The 21647-nt window shown below is 38.5% G+C and overlaps 1 protein-coding gene across 3 annotated transcripts in view; it reads left to right on the forward strand.

Annotated features, from left to right (window-relative positions):
- Nucleotides 1–21647, forward strand: part of GRID1 (glutamate ionotropic receptor delta type subunit 1) — a 2576795-nt gene that overhangs the window by 621453 nt on the left and 1933695 nt on the right. The gene's annotated exons all lie outside the window — the stretch shown is intronic.

Consider the following 21647-nt stretch of genomic DNA (forward strand, 5'->3'; position numbering starts at 1 on the left):
ATTATGAAAATAAGCAGTATTTCCATATGCACTTAATACTTCAAAAAAGTGGCTTATAAACTGTCGCATGACATTACTTGAAACCTTAGAAGTTGTTGAAGAAAAGTGTCTATGATATTTACACTGTAATTTGTATATCTTGAGAGATATCTATTATTATTTGTTTTGTTAAATATACAGGTAAGCATATGTTTTCATACTTTTGTACATATTTCAATATGTATACACTTACAGAGCAATTTCTTTTTGTTATGTGAAAGCTTATGTCTGGTTGACAAAAATGTTCTAACAATATATGTGTAGGTTGCACAGTTTTCAAGAAATGAAAATGTGATGTGGAAAGTTTATAAAAAATATAATTTAAGGTCTACAAGAGGGTAGTGAGACCAGCTATGTTATATGGGTTTGAGACAGTGGCATTGACAAAAAGGCAGAAGTCAGAGCTGGATGTGGCAGAGTTAAAGATGTTAAGATTTGCACTGGATGTGATGAGGGTGGACAGGATTAGGAATAAGTATATTAGAGGGTCAGCCAAGGTTGGAAAGTTTGGAGACAAAGCCAGAGAGGCAAGATTACGTTGGTTTGGACATGTGCTGAGGAGGGATGCAGAGTATATTGGGAAAAAGATGCTAAGGATGAAGCTGCCAGGTAACAGGAAAAGAGGAAGGCCTAAGATAAGGTTTATGGATGTGGTAAGAGAGGACATGCAGGTGGTTGGTGTGACAGAGCAAGATACAGAGGACAGAAAGAAATGGAAACAGATGATCCGCTGCGGCGACCCCAAATGGGAGCAGCCGAAAGAAGAAGAAGATTATTAAAAGATATTAATCAATAATATTAATTGGTACTACCATACTATTATTGGGGTATAGTTTCTTTCTTGTGGACATTAAAGTGGGACTTCATAGGATTCATCATAACAACAGTCCAGCCAAATAAGTACGGCAAATTATATATATAATTTGTTTGTCCCTAAGAGGTTAGTTTTGCCCTGCATGCTTTTTCATGTTCTGACATGAGATGTTTAGAAGCGTACTTTTGATGTTAAGTTATGGGGCAGTGCATTATGTGAGCTGCAATCCTGCAGAGGAGACCATTGCCACCAAGTTGTAATAAATATGTATAACATGACATTTAAAATAATATTTGAGCGGTTATTGCCTGGTTGTAATGGCTACAGTGACACAACATACGTCAATCAGCATAGTGTGGAGTAAATTTAAATAAACCAGTTCTAGGAATGCACCCTTAACAAGAAGGAAGATCGTCTACAAGCAGGCATTCATGGTACATCTTCACATACATACCATGTTCTCCATCATTAATTATCATTTTCCTTTAGTGATTTAGTAACCCTTAATTTTACCACTATGGTAGTTGACACTGTTGTCAAGAAGATAAATGTGTTAAGCTGAATGTCCAATCACCCAATTAGCTAAAGTCTTTGTATTCTGACTCCATCAATATCTGCATTTACCATGGCCATAGGAGACTTTACAAGGTCATCCAGGGGTGATAAAAAGCATGTCTTTAATTTTGTCTAGGGTGAGTACAATCTGCTTGGTATCAGACAAGCTCTCTGTGCTATCAAAATCTTCCTGTACCTGTCAGTTTAACAGTACAGGATGTGCTATCAAACTTTCCTGTAGCTCTCATTTTAACACTGCAATAACATCACTACTGCATGACAAGATTAAGATCGGAAGGCCAAACTTTATATACTTTTAGAAAATAGGAAAATAGCAAAGGGCCTTCAGAGCCGAGTCTCAGGGAACTCCTGAATTCATGGCATCTTTGCTTTAAAGAGACCTACTTGAAAACTATGTCAAGTAAGACAGTCTGCTAACTACAAACAGCATTCACTCTGAGATGTTTTAATGTTTGCCACTATAAAAACATACGAACTTCTGTAAGGTTTTCTTGGCACCGCATTTACCAACTTATTGCATCTTGATGTTATCTTGGCATGGTCAAAAATAATGGTATCCTATATCATTCACTCTGCAGGAGTTCATTAATGCTGGCTGTTAACTTTCTTCCAAAGAACAGTGGTGCAACCTGAGTTGTTTTTCAGAAAATCTTATTCTGAAACCTTACCTGAAAAAAAAAAATGTTCAAACTCTTAAAACTGTAATGATGAAAATGACAGAAAAGTATATAAATTGATTAGTGCACATAACTGAAAAATGATCATGGTTATGTCTTTATTTGTGGGACACTAACACATGGGCAAGGAAGGGTCATCCCCATCCATTTGGAGTGCAGCCTTTCTTTGCCATTAGGGGACTGCATATTTCTTACTAGGAAAATAACTGGCTTAGAGTAACCCTCAGAAGTGCTATAAGTAAGAAATCCTTTTTTAAGATGGCAGTCAGTAGTCAGGAGCAGCAGTTTTTGTATTTCCATTTCAGTACATGTATTAGCAAATAGATACTGTGACCTAGATTTCCTATTATGCTAAGTCTTCCCCTTATTAGTCTCTAGATTTGACTTTTGTGACTTAGTCCATAGGCTACCTCGGGTAACTCTGGTCAGTGTTGTCCAAGACCTTGGCACAAAGTTTGAACTTAGATTTTATCCTGCAGAATTCCATTTATTGTTGGTATTTAATTGTACCATTCAGTTTTCTGTATGGCAAACATCGTTATGTAAAGACAGTAATTGTCTACATTAGATGTACATATTTATACTGTATGTAGCTCAGTACATTTCCCTTTGCTGAGTACTATCACATTGTTCCAGCCCTTTTATTACTCAGTCTCTCGTACTCTTAACCAGAAGATTACTCACAGTCTCCCCATTTGAACATAATAGCATGCCATAAACACAATAGAAAAGAAACGGCCTTTTGTGTACTACACCTGTTTATGTAATATTATGTCAGTACATTCTCCTATTTGATCTTCTCATCCATAAGCTGTTGAGGTTTTGTTATTTTCCTAAGATTAATATACATTACTTTATAAATATATGCTCATAATCCGATTATTTGTACTGTAGAAAATTGGCATGTTTATTTATTTACTTACTTATTTGATATTTCTTGACCAGGAATGTCCGACTGAGTAAGCGCCCTTTTTCAGTGGAGGCCCGGGGAAAAAAAGCTCCGCAGAAGAAACAATTGCATAGTAATAATTCTTAAGCTCACAAAGAAACAAAAAAAAAAATGCATAATTGCAATGTATATAGTTCATGGAATGAAAATTATATATACAAAGTGTCAGGATAGTATACCATACAATTGTAATATGCAGAAAAGGGAAGGCACTCACAGGCATAATAAAAATATGTAATGAAATTAAGTTCACAAAAGAATAAAAACATAAGGAATAGGAGTACAGATAGGGTTTAACAGTTCACAGTCAAGTAAGTAATTATGTATAAAACGAGAAGAAGTTGTAGGTAGTTATGTTTTGACAAGGCTGGTAGGATGAGAGACACCATAGTACTGTGTCTAGGTTTAGAAGTTTAGACAATTGTAGTAAGAGTTTGTAGCTATGTGAATCTTCTTCTTCTTCTTTCAGCTTTTCCCGGTTAGGGGTCACCACAGCGGATCCCCTGTCCCCTCATGATTGGCAGTGGAGTTTTACGGTGTCGAGTTGCCAGCCCAACTTTCCAAAGAAGGCACACACATGCTCACACCTAGGGTCAATTTTAGAGTGTCCAATCCACCTACAGCATGTCTTTGGGATGTGGTAGGAAACCGGAGCACCCAGAGGAAACCTACATGACCACAGGGAGGACATGCAGACTCCGCACAAAAGGGACCCCAGCTGAGGATCGAACCAGAGAACCTCTTGCTATGAGGTGGCAACACTAACCGCTACACCACTGTGGCCACCCTTTGTAGCTATGTGAATAATAAGAGTATTATTCAGAGTATTAAGGAGGGTATGGTAGATACTAGTAAGGTGATAGTGGAGGGCAGATAGGTTGGGAGAGAAAAATGGAATTAGGGAGAGTGGTTTGCGTTAGACTTACTACAGTGATAGGTCCGGGTGAGAAGCATATTTTTTTAATGATTTTTTGAATTCTTGTGCATGGGCTATGTTTCTGATGTGCAAGGCTAGTTTGTGCCAGGCTATGGCAAGTGTGCAGTTATAGATATCTTGGCCTATTTTTTGGGTTTGTAAATTTCCAGCAGTTGTTGGTCAAAACTTCTAAGAGTTCTGGAAGGGGTATAGCGTGAGACAGGTGGGGCAATAGAAGGACAGGCAGTGGGATGTTTAAGATGGAATGAATCATAAGGAGCTGGGAGTAGAGAAGTTGCTGGGGAAACTCTAGCCAGTGTAAGAGATTGAGGGATTGGCAGAGGCTTGTCTTTGAGGTATGGTTAGCAGCAAATCTAGCAACTTTGTTATAGGTGGAGTCCAGTTTGGAAAGGAGAGAGACTTGTAGGTTAGTTAGTATCTGTGAATTGTGGAGAAGACTAGGGAGAAGAAATTCTTGGGCAAGAGCAAGTCTGGAGTATTTTGTGAGAACGTTGCTATTTCTATATAGAAGCCCCAGTTTCTGATGCATTTTTTGATGGAGCAGTGAACATGGCGGTCGAGTTTGATTTGGTCGTCTATGATGATGCCGAGCAGTTTGATGTGAGTTTCAGCATCAGTGATGGTGTTGTCAGGGGGTGTAATGGAGAAGGTAGATTTGAGATGTGAGAGAAATATGGGTAAGAAAAGAAGAAGCTTAGTCTTTTCAGGACTTAGACCGAATTTGTTATTGGAGAGCCATTGCTCAATAGAGTTAAAGGAGTTTTGTGTGAGGAGATGAAGGTCAGCGTTTGTTCTTTCAACTCTAGTCACTAGTTAGCTCAAGTTATGTGCAGCTACAGTGTCACTGCATATTCCTGTCCTGTGTTAGCAATTCACAATTATCCTTACAATATACATGTAGCATCTTTGTGTTATATGTTTTTATGCTACCATTTCATGTGTTGTGTGTGTGTGTGTGTGTGTGTGTGTGTGTGTGTGTGTGTGTGTGTGTGTGTGTATGTGTGTGTGTGTGTGTGTGTGTGTGTGTCTATGTGGATGCAGTTCAACTTGTCGACAGTTTGTTATTCCAATAACGTGAACTGTTGTGCTGTTTTACTAAACCTTAATTTGACTGATAGCTCAAGTCCTCAGCAATAGTAAGTACGTTATAATAGGGGTGGAGAGAGTTTGTGTAAGTGTTTGCAGTTTAAAGAGTGAGGGCTAGGAAAGAGAACAGGCTTAATGTTTTGCACTTGTGTGTAATGTATGGTGTGTTTGTCCTTTTGCCTAATGTAGTGCTGTGCTCCCTTTAGGGAAAAGGTTTTTGAGGAGGTAAGGTGCAGAGGTGGGGCAGGGATAGGGTTAAGGTTAGCAGACACAGATAAATGTCAGTAATATAATGTAGATAATATGACTAATAAATGTACAGTAATTATCTATGATTTGTCCTGTTATTATTCCCAAGTACTGATGGTTTTAACATCTGCAGTTTTACTTTATTTTATTTTGAATTTAAAGTTAGGTTCATCAGTGTAATGCAGTGTGTACGAATGCTATTAGAGTTAGTATTTGGTTTTATTTTGTCAGTTACTAGTGATCACATGATATGTCAGTAGTACTATTTAAGAAAGCTTTCCATTAAACATGGATATATTGCATTGATGATGCTATTGCAAAATCACTTTGCTGTGAGTACTTTATTGGAGCTTCTCATAAAGTAACTTTTCTGTACTTTCACATTCTTTGCATCTTGAGTGCTGGGTCATTCATTGTGGTATATTTTATAACTGAATCCATGCACCAAGTTTGAGACCACGCACCTTATTTTGTTTTATATCTCCAATGACTCAAACTATAACATCCCTTGCAAAATAAACTCTCCCTGCTGTGTCAGTAAATCTTGAAATCCAAAACCCACAACTCAAGTTATATTCATACTGCAACTAGTTCCAGCAGATACAATAAAAACACTCCTAATGAAATTGAACCCCACCATGAGTTCCCCAGATCTATTCTCACATGATTACATTAAAGCCTCCACACACACTATAGCCTTCCCATTATCAGTTTTAGTAAACCTATAAATGATACAATAATATATTCGTCAATTATAGAAATTGTCCTATAACATTCCAGTCAATAAGAGGAAGAACAAATCTCTGCATCTCAAACTTCAGACCTATTAGCTATCCTGTCTCCTGTGTCAGAAGTACTGGACAGTTGTTTATTCATACAATTCTGGAACCATATAATAAAAAACCTAACTTCCTGACAACAACTCAGAATGGCGTTTGATCTGAACCCAGCAATGTTAAAACACTACTAACTTATCTAAACACTATAAACTTGTAACTAAAAAACAAAGCTATTAGTGCAATTATCATCTTTGAATTGTCCAAAGTGCTTGACACCATATCTATCACAATTCTTCTTACCAGGCTGGCCCAACTTGCTCTCTCCAAAACAGCATGGCTTGGCTTAAACGCTATGTCACTGGTAGGTCATAATAAGTTAAATGGAGAACTGCACATTCCATCTTTAACTCCACCACTGCTGATATCCCTCGAGTGTCTATTGTAGGTCCCCTGTTACTTAACATCTTTACTAAGCCGATGTATAAAACTGAACAACGTGGACCGGTTGGTCAGTATGCAGGTTTCTCTATGCTTTTATGGTCTTCCAATTAACTTGACCAGCTGCAATGATAAGCTCAAACAGCTTACCACAAACCGGAGTCCTGGCTCAATGAATCACAATTAAGTCTAAACCTTAACAAAATAATTTAGTTTTATTAGTATTTTTTTCTGCATAATGTAATTTAATTTCTGTATTTGAAGTTGCCTGGATATTACTATTACAAATTACTCCACACTTTCCAGAGGTAAACTGAGTTGCATAAGATTTTGTAAATATATCTCCAGTCTATTGTGTTTAAGAATACATTTTAGAATTTACATATAATTTATCTGTTTGGTATTTCTTTACTCTTACCACATCTCGTATAGCTATCAGTAAAATATGGTTTCCTATTATTTTCTGCATCTTTACATCAAATTTCCTCTAATGTTTCCAAATCTTTTCTTACACCTATGCTTAATTTGTCTGCCTAGCTTGTTTTTATCAGTATTTAAAGTTTTATTTCAGGCTTGCTTCCATTTCTTTTATTTTTTCTGTCTTATTTTAATTAAGTATCTTGTTCATACATGTATATATACTCTCTGGACTTTGCCTATATGTGGAAGTTAAACAATGGTTATCTTATTCAACTTCACTGTCATAACTTGTTGCATTCCTACTGCCATCTTTTCACAGAATGCATCATTCAAATTAGTTTTTCACAGCTACTGTTTTGTTTCCACATAGTCTGTTATTAATGATCTGCACATTGGTGCACCTGATTTCCATTTGACAGAATTATTTAGATGGTTTAACTGTTATAATCCCATGGTCACGTCATATTAAAGGTGTCACAGCATTAAAACACCACCAGTGCCTGATCCCTGCTGTACATTAATTTCAGATAAATGGTGTCTCGTGCACTTCCATGCATCAGTGTCCTAGGAGTAGATGTTCTGGCTCAATGTATAGACTTGAAAAGACAGGTCCAATTCCCTTGTCTCTGGAGCATAGCTCAAGCCAGCAAGCCTCAAAGTACTGGTGGCAGAATGCAGCCAGTGGCTGAAATCACCATTTTTCCTCCCAGGGTCAACAGTGTGGTATTAGCTGCTCTCTCACATGACCCTGCCCAGTTCTTCAATCTCTACTTGAAGTTAGATTGTTTATGTCCAATTCAGTGGGCCAGACTGAACACATACATCTATACCACTGGGAAATACCAGTTTAATGTCCTGACACACGCCTGACATTTCTGTTGTTCCGCCTCCATCGGCAACTGCTCAGTCTCATGTACTTGCTCACCATGAATGGTTCCTACACTTTCCACATTGCTGTTTTTAGATTAAAATTTCAACGCAGTCTGTTCCTGGCATTTAACGTAGCTGTCTTTATTAACAGCATTCTTTAGTAAAGACACCCTTCACTAATGGATGCAAAATATGCTTAGAAGGGTATGAATCAACATCTGTAACCAAACACCATTACTAAATTTTTATTTTATTTTTTATTTTACATTTGTTAACCGGGCTAGTCCAACTGGATACATATCCATTTTCAGTGGAGGCCCGGGGAGAAAAGCTCCGCTACATACTACTAAACAAGTTAAAAATAAACCAAAATGCAGAAATACAAAAATATACAATACTATAGAAACATAAATTAACCTGCTGCAAGTTGTAAATGCATTAGAGTTCAATATGAGGCTTAGCAGGGAACAAAAATTAGAATAAACAACTAGGATACTTTATTGCAGCATTGAAAGAAGTTGACAAAAAAAATTAGATATATATCGATTTAAAGAAAGAGTCACAGAGACACTTATGAAGAGAATATTCTAGTGAGCTGGAATTGAGAAAAAGAAGTAAGGGGATGAAAGAATCAGATGGCAGGAAGGAAAAAAATGGTTAGTCAGGGTTGTTACAAGAGCATAGCCAGTGGTTGGAAAGGAAGAGTTTCAGTTTAGCTTTAAATAATGGGAGTGAAGTTATGGTAGTGAGGTCTTGAGGTAGTTGGTTCCATATCTTGCCAACTGAGTTGGAGAATGTGGAGTCACCTGCTGAGTTATTTGATAGGGAAGTTTGAATCAGTATCTTGTTAGAAGAGCGTAGGTTCTTCAGATTTTTGTAGGGTTGTATGAGAGAGGAGAGCATAGGAATGTTGTCAGGGTGATAAAGGGCTTTATGGGCAATAGTAAGTTGGTAAGATTGTATTAGGTAGGGTAATTCTAGCCAGCCTAGTTTTTTAAGATTAAGACAATGATGAGTACTATAAGGAGAAGCTGTAGCAAATCTAGCAATGTTGTTGTATGATGAAGCTAGTTTGTTGAGGTTATACTTAGAAAGGTTAGTGTAAATGGGGGAAGCATATAGTAGGGTAGAGATTAGGTGGGTTCTAGCTATAGTAGTTTTAGCTTTGGGAGTTAGGAAAGATTTGATTCTATAGAGAGAACCAAGTTTTCTGTTGGTAGCTTTTATTGTAGAGTTGATATGAGTGTCAAATTTTAGTTGATTGTCAATAGTAATACCCAAGAGTTTAGTGGTTTGGTCTGGGGAGATGAGGGTACCATTATTGGATGTAAGTGTGAAGTTAATAGAGGGGGACATGTGAGTGGGTGCAAAGAGCAGGAGTTTGGTTTTCTTGGGGTTGAGGAGGAGACAATGATTAGAGAACCATTGCTCTATAGTCGTGAAGGTATTTTGTGTGAGAGTGTGCAGCTCAGTCTGTGTTGAGGCTGAGCAAATAATGGTCGTGTCATCTGCATATTGAATGCAAGTTAATTGATGAGTGGCTAGATGAAGGCCATTTATAAAAATGGAGAATAGTAGTGGACCTAAGATAGAGCCCTGAGGGACCCCTATAGAAGTTGGGAGGAGATCAGAGAGATGGTTATCCCAGAGAACTGCCTGTTTACGGTTATCCAGATAGGATATGAACCAGCTTAAGGCAAGACTGTCTAGAGAGAGGGACTTTAAAAGATGGAGGAGAAGTTCATGATTGACCATGTCAAAGGCTTTAGACAGGTCTACGAAGAATGCAGAAGAAGAAGTGTTATTGTTGCGGTTTTTGTTAATAGAGTCGATAAAAGATAGTAAGGCTGTGCTAGTACTATGGAATGGTCGAAACCCATGTTGACAATTAGCCAGGAGGTTGTGGCTTAGTAGGTGATTAAGTAACTGTTTGTGGATGCATTTCTCTATTATTTTTGCAAGAGGAGATAGTAGTGCTATGGGGCGGAAGTTGGAATACTCAGTAGAGTCACCTCCTTTGAATAGAGGGATAATATAAGAGATTTTCCAGAGTGATGGAATAGTACTTTCTTTTAAGGTCCTGTTGATCAGTATAGAGATGGGGTGGGCTACAGCTTTTGCACCTACTTGGAGGTATTCTGCTAGTAATTTGTCAGCTGAGGGGGTCGTGGGCTTTAGTTTTTGAAGCAAGGACAATATGTAAGAGGTTGGTATAGGTTTTAGGTGAAATGGAGGGGGAGGGGAGCTTAGGGTTTGTAGTTTGGAGGTATCAGGGCTTTGTTGTTTAGCTAGCTTTAATATGGCTGAAGTAAAGAAGGTATTAAAGGCATTAGCTGTTTGTAGTGGGTAGTCAGGGTTAGAGCCTAGTGGATTTGATGTAGCAACTTTGCCCGGCGATAACAGCATGTTAATAGTGGACCAAAATTTATGTGGTTGGTTAAGGGATGAATGTTGAAGCTGTGTATAAAAGTTATTTTTATCTTGTAGAATGGCTTTTTTTGTCACATTTCTTTTTGTTTAAACGTGAGGTGATCAGTTATGTTTTTTGTGGTTCGCCATTTAGCCCAGGCTTTGTTCCTGCTAAGGATTAGTTTTTTAGTTTCTTTTGAAAGCCATTGGGCTGTTTTAGGTTTCATACGTATGGAACACATTGGGGCATGATGTTCAAGGATATCTAGAAAAGTATTATTAAAGTAAGTAACAGCTTCATCTATAGGGAGAGATTTCAGAGGTGACCAGTTAACTTGCATAAGTTCATTATGAAACAGATTGGGGTCAAAAGATTTTTTGCTACGGCATGTTCTGACTTGGATAGGGATAGCAACATTTGTTTTATGCCTGATAATATATGTTAGGGAGTGGTCACTGAGGTCATCTGGGAGAGTTCCTGTTGTATATTTTTGCTGTGGACTATTTGTTAATATCCAGTCAAGTATAGTTTCTTTCTTTATTATTAAGTTTGTTTATTCTTGTTGGGGAGTTAATGATTTGAGAGAAGCCATGTAGGTTAATGAGGGTGGTTGGGTTGGTATGTTTACATAAGTTCCAGTCAATATTAAAGTCTCCTAAAGTATTGTTTCTTGTAGGAGATTTAGTGAAAGCCAATTTAACAGGTCTTCTAATATAACAGGATTTTTACCTGGGGGAAGATAGGTACAGATAATATTAATTGTTTTGTGAGGGTTGAGGTGAAGTTTTGAAATAATTATTTCGACATTTATGTCAGATGGAAGGTTAAGATTGTCTTTACTTATTTGTAGTCTGGTTTTATAGAGGATTGCAACCCCACCACCTTTTTTGTTTAAGCGGTCTTTTCTAAGGATGTTGTAGCCTGGGGGGATAATTTCATTATCCTTTATTGTAGGTTTGAGCCAGGTTTCAGTTAGACAGAGAATATCAAACTGTTAAACATCTAGAAGAGCATGAATTAGTGGTATTTTGTTACAAATGCTACGTATATTTAGTTGGGCAATAGATAGTGATTTGGGGGTTTGGTCGATGGTGTTGGCTTTGTTTTGAATATGTGGCTATTAGAGGATTGTGAGGATGGGTTAGGGCCAGGATTGGGGTGGATGTCTCCATCAATTAATGAGGACATTAGTATAGGGTTGTAAAATTGAGGAGGTTTACAGTGGTAGTTAACATGTTTTTTAAGGCTATGAATAAGGTATTTAATGTGAGAGAGACGGTGATATTTTGGTTGAAGGTAGGAGGTCTTGTAGGTGGCATTAAGATAGCTTATGGATAGAGGTAGGGGAGTTGCCAGGGTTTGTTTGAATGGGATTGTAAGTGTAAAGGGTAGGGTAGTTCGTAGGAGGTTAAAAGATAGGCAGAGGTGAGAGTAGTTAGGAGAGTTAGTAGTAACAAAGGTCTGTATTTATTAGACATGATAGGAGATGCTGTAATAGAATTGGAATAATTGGATAGAGGCAATAATGTCAGAGAGTAGGTTAGGTAGATAGGTGGGGGAGGGAGGAGACAATATTAGAAGGGGGTGGAGACAAGTGCAAGATATGATTGGTGGTTAGAAGAGAGGGGTGTGTCTATGAAGGTATAAATGTAGAGGTGCTAGGGGCGGGTGGTATTTGGGGGCAGGGAGGGGAGCGGAGTGAGCCCAGAGGGCGAATGGAGCAGGAAGACACAAAAGAGTAGTGAGGCACAGAAAAAACAATCTGTGAGCTGGGGAAACAGCAGGTAGGTTTGTAACAGATATATATGTATATTCAGTGTAATTAACTGTAATCTATGAAGATCAGGTTTGTAGCAGTAAACTATAATAGAAGGGTGGTTTGGCAGGGTCAAGAGTGAAAGAAAATGTGAAGCAGTGAGAGAGAGGATACAGGTGCAGAACAAAGGTATTTGAGGGTTAAGAACTAAGCCAAAAGGGAGCAAACCAGGTAATGGTAGGATGCCACCTGGTGGCCAAAAGGAATAATTATCAGAGTTATGCAGGTAAGAAAGAGGTGATAGAGATAAGGAGGTAAGGAAAAAAATAGATAGAAATTTCAGTAGTAGCTTTGAGGAGAAAATAAAATGAGAGACTGGATTAGAATGGGGAGAAGACAGGGGCTATTGGCTGCTGGCAGTCCTGAGCAGGTAGCTAGACTAGGATACACAGGTCAGAATTAATGGATGAAACATGTAAGAATAACATACTTTCACAGTCTGTTTTGGAAGATTTCTTCGAAGATGAGGGATGGGGTTTAGTAGGCAAAGTTCAGGTCTTCCCGGAGGGCAGAGACAGATTGTGCCGGTGATTACAGGGTCCACCTAGCAAATTTCACAGTCTGTTTTGGAAGATTTCTTCGAAGATGAGGGATGGGGTTTAGTAGGCAAAGTTCAGGTCTTCCCGGAGGGCAGAGACAGATTGTGCCGGTGATTACAGGGTCCACCTAGCAAATTTCACAGTCTGTTTTGGAAGATTTCTTCGAAGATGAGGGATGGGGTTTAGTAGGCAAAGTTCAGGTCTTCCCGGAGGGCAGAGACAGATTGTGCCGGTGATTGCAGGGTTCACCTAGCAAATTTCACAGTCTGTTTTGGAAGATTTCTTCGAAGATGAGGGATGGGGTTTAGTAGGCAAAGTTCAGGTCTTCCCGGAGGGCAGAGACAGATTGTGCCAGTGATTACAGGGTCCACCTAGCAAATTTCACAGTCTGTTTTGGAAGATTTCTTTGAAGATGAGGGATGGGGTTTAGTAGGCAAAGTTCAGGTCTTCCCGGAGGGCAGAGACAGATTGTGCCGGTGATTGCAGGGTTCACCTAGCAAATTTCACAGTCTGTTTTGGAAGATTTCTTCGAAGATGAGGGATGGGGTTTAGTAGGCAAAGTTCAGGTCTTCCCGGAGGGCAGAGACAGATTGTGCCGGTGATTACAGGGTCCACCTAGCAAATCTGAGTTTCCGTGCGGTGCCTGGTACAGGCACAGCAGCCAAGCTGTTAACTGGAAGGAACATATTTTATTACATTTACTAAACCACTTTATTGCTGGAATGAGAGAGAGATGAGAGGCTGAAAAGATGCTTGCTTCAGTTGTTTGTGTTTTTTTCTCTCTAAGCCTCTACACTTTTTACTTTGTTTTCTGGTAACTCTCAAACTCTTACACGCAGAATCAGGGACAAATCTAGAAATAATCAGGAACAAATAGGGACACTGTTTAAAATATATTAGTTTTATTAAACTGAAAAGCTAACAGAATAAGAGAATTTGATTAAACATGCATCTTCTGAAGTAAAAGAAGTCTGTAATTCTAATGATTGTCATTATCTGTCACGTGTAATCCACAAACTTTTCTCATAAAACAGTAGTTTTAAGAGGTATTTGGAAAAACAGAGCACATTTTTGAGCTAAAATTAGGGTCACCCCTCAAAATTAAGGAATGCTGAGATATGTTTCAAGTGCTCACTGTTAACAGCCTGCCTCCCAAGTATATCTTTCTCAGTTAAGAATTGGTGTTTGGCGCTTGTTGACTCTCCCCCAGGTCAAATGGTCAGCACATAATATGGTAAATAAACTCAAAATCTGGATTTAGAATTTAGTTGTCAAACTATAATACAGTAAAAATTCAAGTTCTGCCTACCATCCCAGCCACCCTTTTACCAAAGGATTGGCAATGCTTTACGCATTAAGTAGTCAATAGAATTTATTAAACCTACCACATGACCATGCGCATCTTTTAATTTTACCCTTAGCAAGCCTTCTCATATTTTTAGTATGTAAACTATTAGACATAAAAACACTGCAAAAGCAATTCAATTCAGTCTTCTGGACTTTAAATTCTTGAAGGCTGAACTGTGTTGCTTTTACATTGTTTTCATTGGTAATACTTTTGTTTACACTGCTTTTGGATTTTTTTTATATTGCAAGTAGACTAGTCTTCTATATATTCTCCTCTCATTTTCTGTCTTTTAATTTTTCTGTGGACATCTTGGGCTGTCATCTGCCATCAATATATAATTGCAAATCAATCTTTTAGGAATATATATATATATATATATATATATATATATATATATATATATATATATATATATATATATATATATATATATATATATATATAAATATATATGTCTTACCTTATCTCTTTCTGCATTTCTTGCAGTCTTTTTTCATAACTTGAATCGGTTATTATTTGTCATAGTACAGTACAGATTTTATTGCCATATTTATGTTTCAAGGCACCAGTATAACTACATCCCTATTAATATACATACTGAATGCAGAGTGACACAATTCCAAATACTTCTACTCTACAAAATTGTAATAATAGTACACTTGTGCAATCTCTTTTTACTTTCTGTACTTCTGATTGATTTATTAAAATGATTTTTCATTTGAATTATCTAAACCTTCTGTGCTCAGCTGACATTAGGAATAATCCAAGCCCTGACCTCCTGCACATAAAACCCCATTTGATCATCTGAACTATAAAAATGTCAAAGTGTTATGCATTTAAGGGCAAGGAGGATCTGCAGTAAGCATGCATATTTACAATGTTGGATAGCTGATGTCAAGCTATATGCCCTCAGTATAAGAGAAGCATGGTTCAAGCCTTGCATTCATGACAGTGAGTTTAGAATCCCCAGATAAACAATTTGTAGGACTGATTGCACAAGCCAGAGAGCAGGTGGCCTGGCTGTATTTGTATAGGATAGCTTTAGACTGAAGCAAAATGATCAGCAATCCACACACAAACCTTTTAGAGAAAGCACTGTTTGTATCAGTTGAGATTGGCAACTGAAAATGACTCATTATTGGTTGCACCTACATTGACCCTGATATTACATTAAAATTATATCCCTTAATGTAAGTACTTAACTGATCTTAAGTGTAGCGGAATCTAAAGCATTGTTAGGATGCCTGGCATGCACCAAGGCCAGCAGTTTTATCAGCTTGTGTTTTTATCAGTTCTGGTAGTAGATATTGTTAACTGAATAATGCCCATTGCTATACAGTCATCTTTGGATGCTGTTTTGTTTGCAAGAGCCCAGTGAATATTGGAATCACCAAATAACAGCAGCTTACCTCGTTAGTATATGACAAATACATTTCTAATGGAATGAAATAAAAGCATAAGGCAACTTCATTAAAAGAAAGTCTAAAATTATTTATCAAACATCAGCTACAGCTACACAAGGATTCATTCACTGCTCCTGTGTTAGTCGTTGATTACTGGTGTATGGATCCTTCTTGGTCCCAGCATTCAAAAAAAATGAACAACAATAAGAAATTTCCATTCATTACAATTTTATGTGAAGTTCTCTACTCCTGTGTGGTGTGCTACAAATAAAATGATCTTGGATAAGGCCCCAAAAACTGGATTTTGGCATTAGTGCATAAGAAATAAGATGATGAACTAAACTTGCACAGCTGGGGGGGGGGGGGGCTGTTACATGGGAATGAATACCCTTCTATGACAAGATTCTCATTTGCTGGATTGGACCAGGTGACCTGACCTGATGTTGTATAATTAGTTTACTGGCCTGACTGTCATATAAAACAGATTGTGACAGCACTGGAGACAAAAGCATTTTGAAATGTGCACCCTTATATAAAATGAATATTTTTTTAATAAATAATATAAATATACAGGAGAAAGTGTGCAGCATAAAAGCAGAGCCATAAATTGTTTTACACTGTGGCTTTATTATTGTGGAGGTATTATCAAAATCAAAGGATATTTTGGTGGGCTGCATTAGGACTACTTGTAAAACTAAAATTACCTTTTTTGCTATATGGAAGGACAGTTTTGAATGTAATAATTACAATTTCATTATTGTATAAGCTGTTCTTGCAAAGGGGAGAGTGAAAAATGTTTTTAGTCTCTATGCTAGCAGAAGGGAATTGGATAAAGGCAGTTGCAGAGATGCAGTTCTAAAAGATGTTTGTTGTTAGCGGGTTAATGAAATGCAAGGTGGATTTATATACTTGCACTGCATTGTTTAATTCTCAGTTCATAGACATGATTAGGTGTAGAAGAAAGAATGGGGCTCTTTGCTGTATAATAGCTTTCAGTTTTGCTGGCATTTTAAAGAATGCTCTAGATTTGCCCCTTAGTTGATGAAATATTTGTCTCTGCTGTTGCATAAGCATATGAACATTCTCTCAAACATTTACATGCTCAGTGTATTATCAGGTACAGCAGCTGAGGCATGATCTTTAAATGTTAGAGTACGCAATAACTTTAATTTATCAGCATGCTTGCTGTTAAGCAGCTCTCAGAATAAACTTTGAAAATAATGCAGAACAAAGTGTATTAATATCTTTCAGTCATCCAGTGTGTATATCTATGCATACAGCAGATACAGAGTTTAGACTATTTGGCATGTTAGATTTGATATATATATTCCCTGGCTTGGTAATACAAAATGATGAGCACTGCGTGCTGTTTACATGCCAACATCATTTAAGAGTGCCTGGACTAAATAGTGTTGGCTAGTTTGGTCCTCATGGTTAGTACCATCATTCATTTTGTTATTACTGGACTTTGTAGTGCAGTGGCAGATGTAACTAACTCCTAAAGGAAAGAGTGTCAGTGCTGACCATTTGATAGTAAGTGATGTGTGCTTTTTTCCATAAGAGAGTGCACTGTGCTGAGACCAGAATAATGTCTAGAGGAAATTATGAAGACTACCTTTTAAAGTTAACTATCTTTGATCCAAACCACCTCAGAGAAAGTAGTAATGATCTCGATGAACAAAGCTAACAGATAAATATCATGGTATAGTAATTCCATCACAGGGCGCATCTTCACAGGATTCAGGCAGTTAATAAATGACAAGATGGTCTTAAAGACAGATGATATTTGTTTCACAGCTGCCTTTTGAGATCAAGAGCTGTTCTACATTGTAAGTGTTTGTAGATGACATTTGGACATTCTTATTATTTAGCCACTCATTAATTGCTTCATTTTTTCTTCCTGTCTTTATTTTTGTTGCACAAAGCTTGTATTGCCTTCAGCAACCTCAGTTCGTTACAGAGCAGCAATGATCAAGCAGTGGACACAGTATCTGACATCCTAATGCAGCATCTGGGCGAACTTCATTAGGTGTAACGTATTTATTTCACGCTACAACTGATGCAATTTATTGCATCACAAAAGACAATCTGTAATAACTGGCATATCGTGACTTGACTTTTTTTATATGAAAGAAGGTTTTGAGACTATTTTGCTACCGCTGTTGACAATGGTTTCTGACTATGGCTTGAATATTATTTAAGTGTGAGTTCACAAATAGCTGCAACAGTCGTGAAAACAAAATTTGCAAAACTCATGTAACACTGAATTTATTTGTATAATTATGTGCTAAATGCACACTTAACAAGACTGGGTATCTTTTCATATATTTTTTTCTGTAATCGGGAGGATTACAAGTGCTGTAACACCCGTTCATTGCTAGGAGACATGCACAGTGGGAGAGTACTTGGAATTTAGTTATTAAATAATATATGAACAAAACAACTATGAATGCTTATTAGGAAATACAGTTAATTGCATGTGTATTAGGGATATGAAAATTAAGCTGTCTGTGTTCTGGTTTACTAAATGTTAAACCTAATGTAATCATAATAATAATAATAATAATAATAACAATAATAAGGCTTAATTTTCAAATCTGACTGGATAAGGATATATATATTTTAGATTACAAAGCACATTTTCCTGCTTTGTAATCTGAAAAGGAGAACAGATTTGGTATAGCTGTGAAAATAAACTTGACAAAATGAAATATTCTAAAACAGAACAAAAAAGTAATTGTCAACAGAAAGCATTTATCATGTTTGCATATCTTCTGTTTCATCTGTGACAGAATTACTTGAGAAAGGGTTAGGTTCTGGAGATATAAGTATTATGTACATACCTCTCAACCTCTCTGTGCAAGAAATATGGGCAAAGCTAGAAGGAATGGGGAGACAAAGCCCCCAAAATAGGGACAGAATCGTAATATTGCTCCTATAAACTTAGAAAAGGTTTTGCATTATTATGTATTTTCTGAAAGATATAAAGTCTGAAACTCAAATGTCTGTAATTATTTAATACTATTTAGTGACTTCAATCTTAAATGATTGGCCAGAAAAGCAAAATTTTTATGAAGAACAGACAAAAATATGAGGCAAGAATCTGTACAGTTGAGACTTATGAAATTTATGTATGTAAACATATTATTAAACACTGTACTGTGAAATGTCATTTGTTATTCAGTTTTATTTATAAGACAGTTCCTTGTGTGACACACATGCGTGTGCACACACACACACACACACACACACACACACACACACACACACACACACACACACACACACACACACACACACACACACACACTCTAACTTCCTGAAATCTGAATGTTATTTGCCATATAATCCATATTGTATGTTTTGCAAAAATAAATTTAAATATATTTAAATGGGTAACAACTGTCTATGATTTGAATCATATGCCCCAGATTCCGAAAGACTTGCCCTCATTGTAAGTGACCACTTAAAGTGAGATTAGGCCGAGAGAAGGTGTTTTGGAATCTGGTCCCTATAGTAAGTCTGTTTACAGAAAGCCCTTACACTGAAGTAAAACTCTTACACTGAGAACTTTTAGTTATGTACTCACCATAACTTCAGATGTTTGGGATCCATCTCGCCTACATTCTGACTGATGGGTTCGGAGCCGATCCCTCGGCTCCGACTCGGCACGCTTATGCTATAGAGCGAGGCCTCTAATTGGCTGAGCTATCTTTATCCCAGGATGCATCACCACTAATCCCCCAGATCTTGTTTGTCCGCATTCATGCACACATGCACAACTTGTTTATATAACATTGTTAGATGTTTCAAGATGAAACAACAGGATTCGGACCTTCTGATATCCTCTGATCTCCAAGGAAGGGGGAAGGAGGGTGGGTTATTAGGAATGTAGGCGAGATGGATCCCAAACATCTGAAGTTATGGTGAGTACATAACTAAAATATGTTATGTGATCCTATCTTGCCTACATTCTGACTGATGGGACAGCGTCCCTAGCACCTAAATCCCGGGTGGCTCATTGGAAAACACTCCTGAGCACTGTGGAACCAAATGAAGCTCGTCCTCTAGATGCCACATCTAATTTGTAGTGGGAAATGAAGGTGTGCGGGGAAGACCATGTAGCCGCAGCACAAATGTCACCAATAGCAAGCTTAGAATGAAATGCTACCGAAGTAGCCATAGCCCTTGTAGAATGAGCCTTGACAGAGGTGGTAAGCTCTTTGTTAGAATAAATATAAGCTTGAGTAATACAGTCCCTGATCCATTTGGCAATAGTGACCTTTGTGACAGCGTTGCCCAATTTGTTTTCTGCAAAGGATACAAACAACTGATCTGTTTTCCTTGTTTGTTTGGTCCTATCTAAATAAAAACGTAACTGTCTGTGGACATCCAGTGTGTGGAATATAAACTCCGCTTTGTTAGAGTATTTTGGGAAAAAACTGGAAGCTCTAACGATTGTTGTAAGCATAAAGTAGAACAAACTTTAGGAACAAAAGAAGGATTTGGTCTGAGGGATACTCTGTCTGTATGAAAAACCAAGTACGGGGGTTTCACTGACAAAGCTTGAAGCTCTGAAACCCTTCTGGCTGAAGTAATCGCCACTAGAAAGGCTGTCTTCCATGATAGAAACTTTAGATCACATGTAGCTGCCGGTTCAAAGGGGGAAGAAGTCAAGGCACTTAACACTATATCGAGATCCCATGTAGGTGCAGGATGAGAAATCGGAGGTCTTAATAGAGCAGCACCTTTCAGGAAGGTCTTACACAATCTGTTGCTCATTATCGGTGGGTCTATGGATTCATGAAAACTAGAAATTGCTGCCAATTGTACTTTGATGGTAGAAACTGAAGAGCCTTGATTGAAAAGAGAGGTCAGAAATTTTAGTACTTCTGCCACGGAAGTAGAAATGGGGTCCAGGCCCCGGAGATGAGCCCAAATAGCAAACCTTTTCCATTTGCTAGAATACAGTTTCTTTGTAGCAGACTTGTGGGCTGAAGATAATATGTGAACAACATCTGGATCCAGTGTATGACTCCTGACTATCGTCGGAAGAGGAGGAGCCAGGCCGTCAATTTTAAGGTGTGTAGGGACTGGTGGAATAGTCCCGACTGATGAATCAGTAGGTCTGGGACCTGGTCCAGGAACCATGGACCTTTCAGAGTATGTTTCCGAAGATAGGGGAACCACACTTGATGAGGCCAGTAAGGAGCAATTAAGATCATCTTGCTCCCTAAGAGAGATGCCTTTTGAATCACCCTGGGGAGGAGAGGAACTGGAGGGAAGGCATAAAGCAAGCCGGTGGGCCAAGGATGGACTAAAGCATCCATGGGGCTCTTCCCCGGAGCCGGGGTTAGGGAGAAAAATTCTTTGCACTTCGCATTCAGGGGAGTCGCGAAGAGGTCGCAACACGGAACTCCCCATTCGCTGAAAATCTGACTTGCAACTGTCATATTCAGAGACCATTCGTGAGGAGAGAGGATGGTTCTGCTCAATCTGTCGGCTATGACATTGGACTTGCCCGGTATGTGAGTAGCCACTAGGAAGCGTTTGGTAGAGACTGCCCATTCCCAAACTCTCATGGCTTCTCTGCAAAGAGGATAGGATCTGGTTCCTCCCTGTTTGTTCAGGTACCAGACAACTGACATGTTGTCTGAGTGAACAGCGATTACGCCCTGAGGGAGATAATCGTGAAGGGCTTGAAGGGACAGGAGTACTGCCCTCATTTCTAGGATGTTGATATGAAGAGGAGTCTCTTCCGGGTGCCATTTGCCTTGGACTGACCTGCCCAGGGAATGCCCCCCCACCCCATCTGGGAGGCGTCCGTGGTCAAAGTGGCCACCAGAGGAGGAAGAACAAAGGGTCATCCCTGATCCAAATTGGAGGGCACCAGCCACCAGCGAAGGTCCCGTTTGCAAGATTCCGTGATCCATATGAGGTGATTGAGAGGGAGTTCCTGAAAGGACCACTGTGTTGAAAGAAGCCACTGGAGGATTCTCATGTGCAACCTTGCCAAGGGGACTAGAAGAACCGTGGCAGACATGGATCCCAATAGCTGCAGGACCATTCTGGCTGGGGCTTTGGACCTGGGGAGTAAGGCTCGAACTTGATTTTGTATGGTTTGAATTCTGTCTGTAGGTAGATAGACCCGCATCTGGTTTGAGTCTATCTCTACCCCTATGAATCTTATTCTTTGAGATGGCCGCAGCAGAGACTTTGGCCAATTGAAGGTGATTCCTAGGGAATTGCCCAGTGATATAGTGGCTTGTAGGCTCCGCAGAAGTAGATGCTTGGAGG

The sequence above is a fragment of the Protopterus annectens genome, chromosome 14.part0 (assembly GCF_019279795.1).
Source record: "Protopterus annectens isolate FY-2018-M chromosome 14.part0, PAN1.0, whole genome shotgun sequence".
Taxonomy (NCBI): domain Eukaryota; kingdom Metazoa; phylum Chordata; order Ceratodontiformes; family Protopteridae; genus Protopterus; species Protopterus annectens.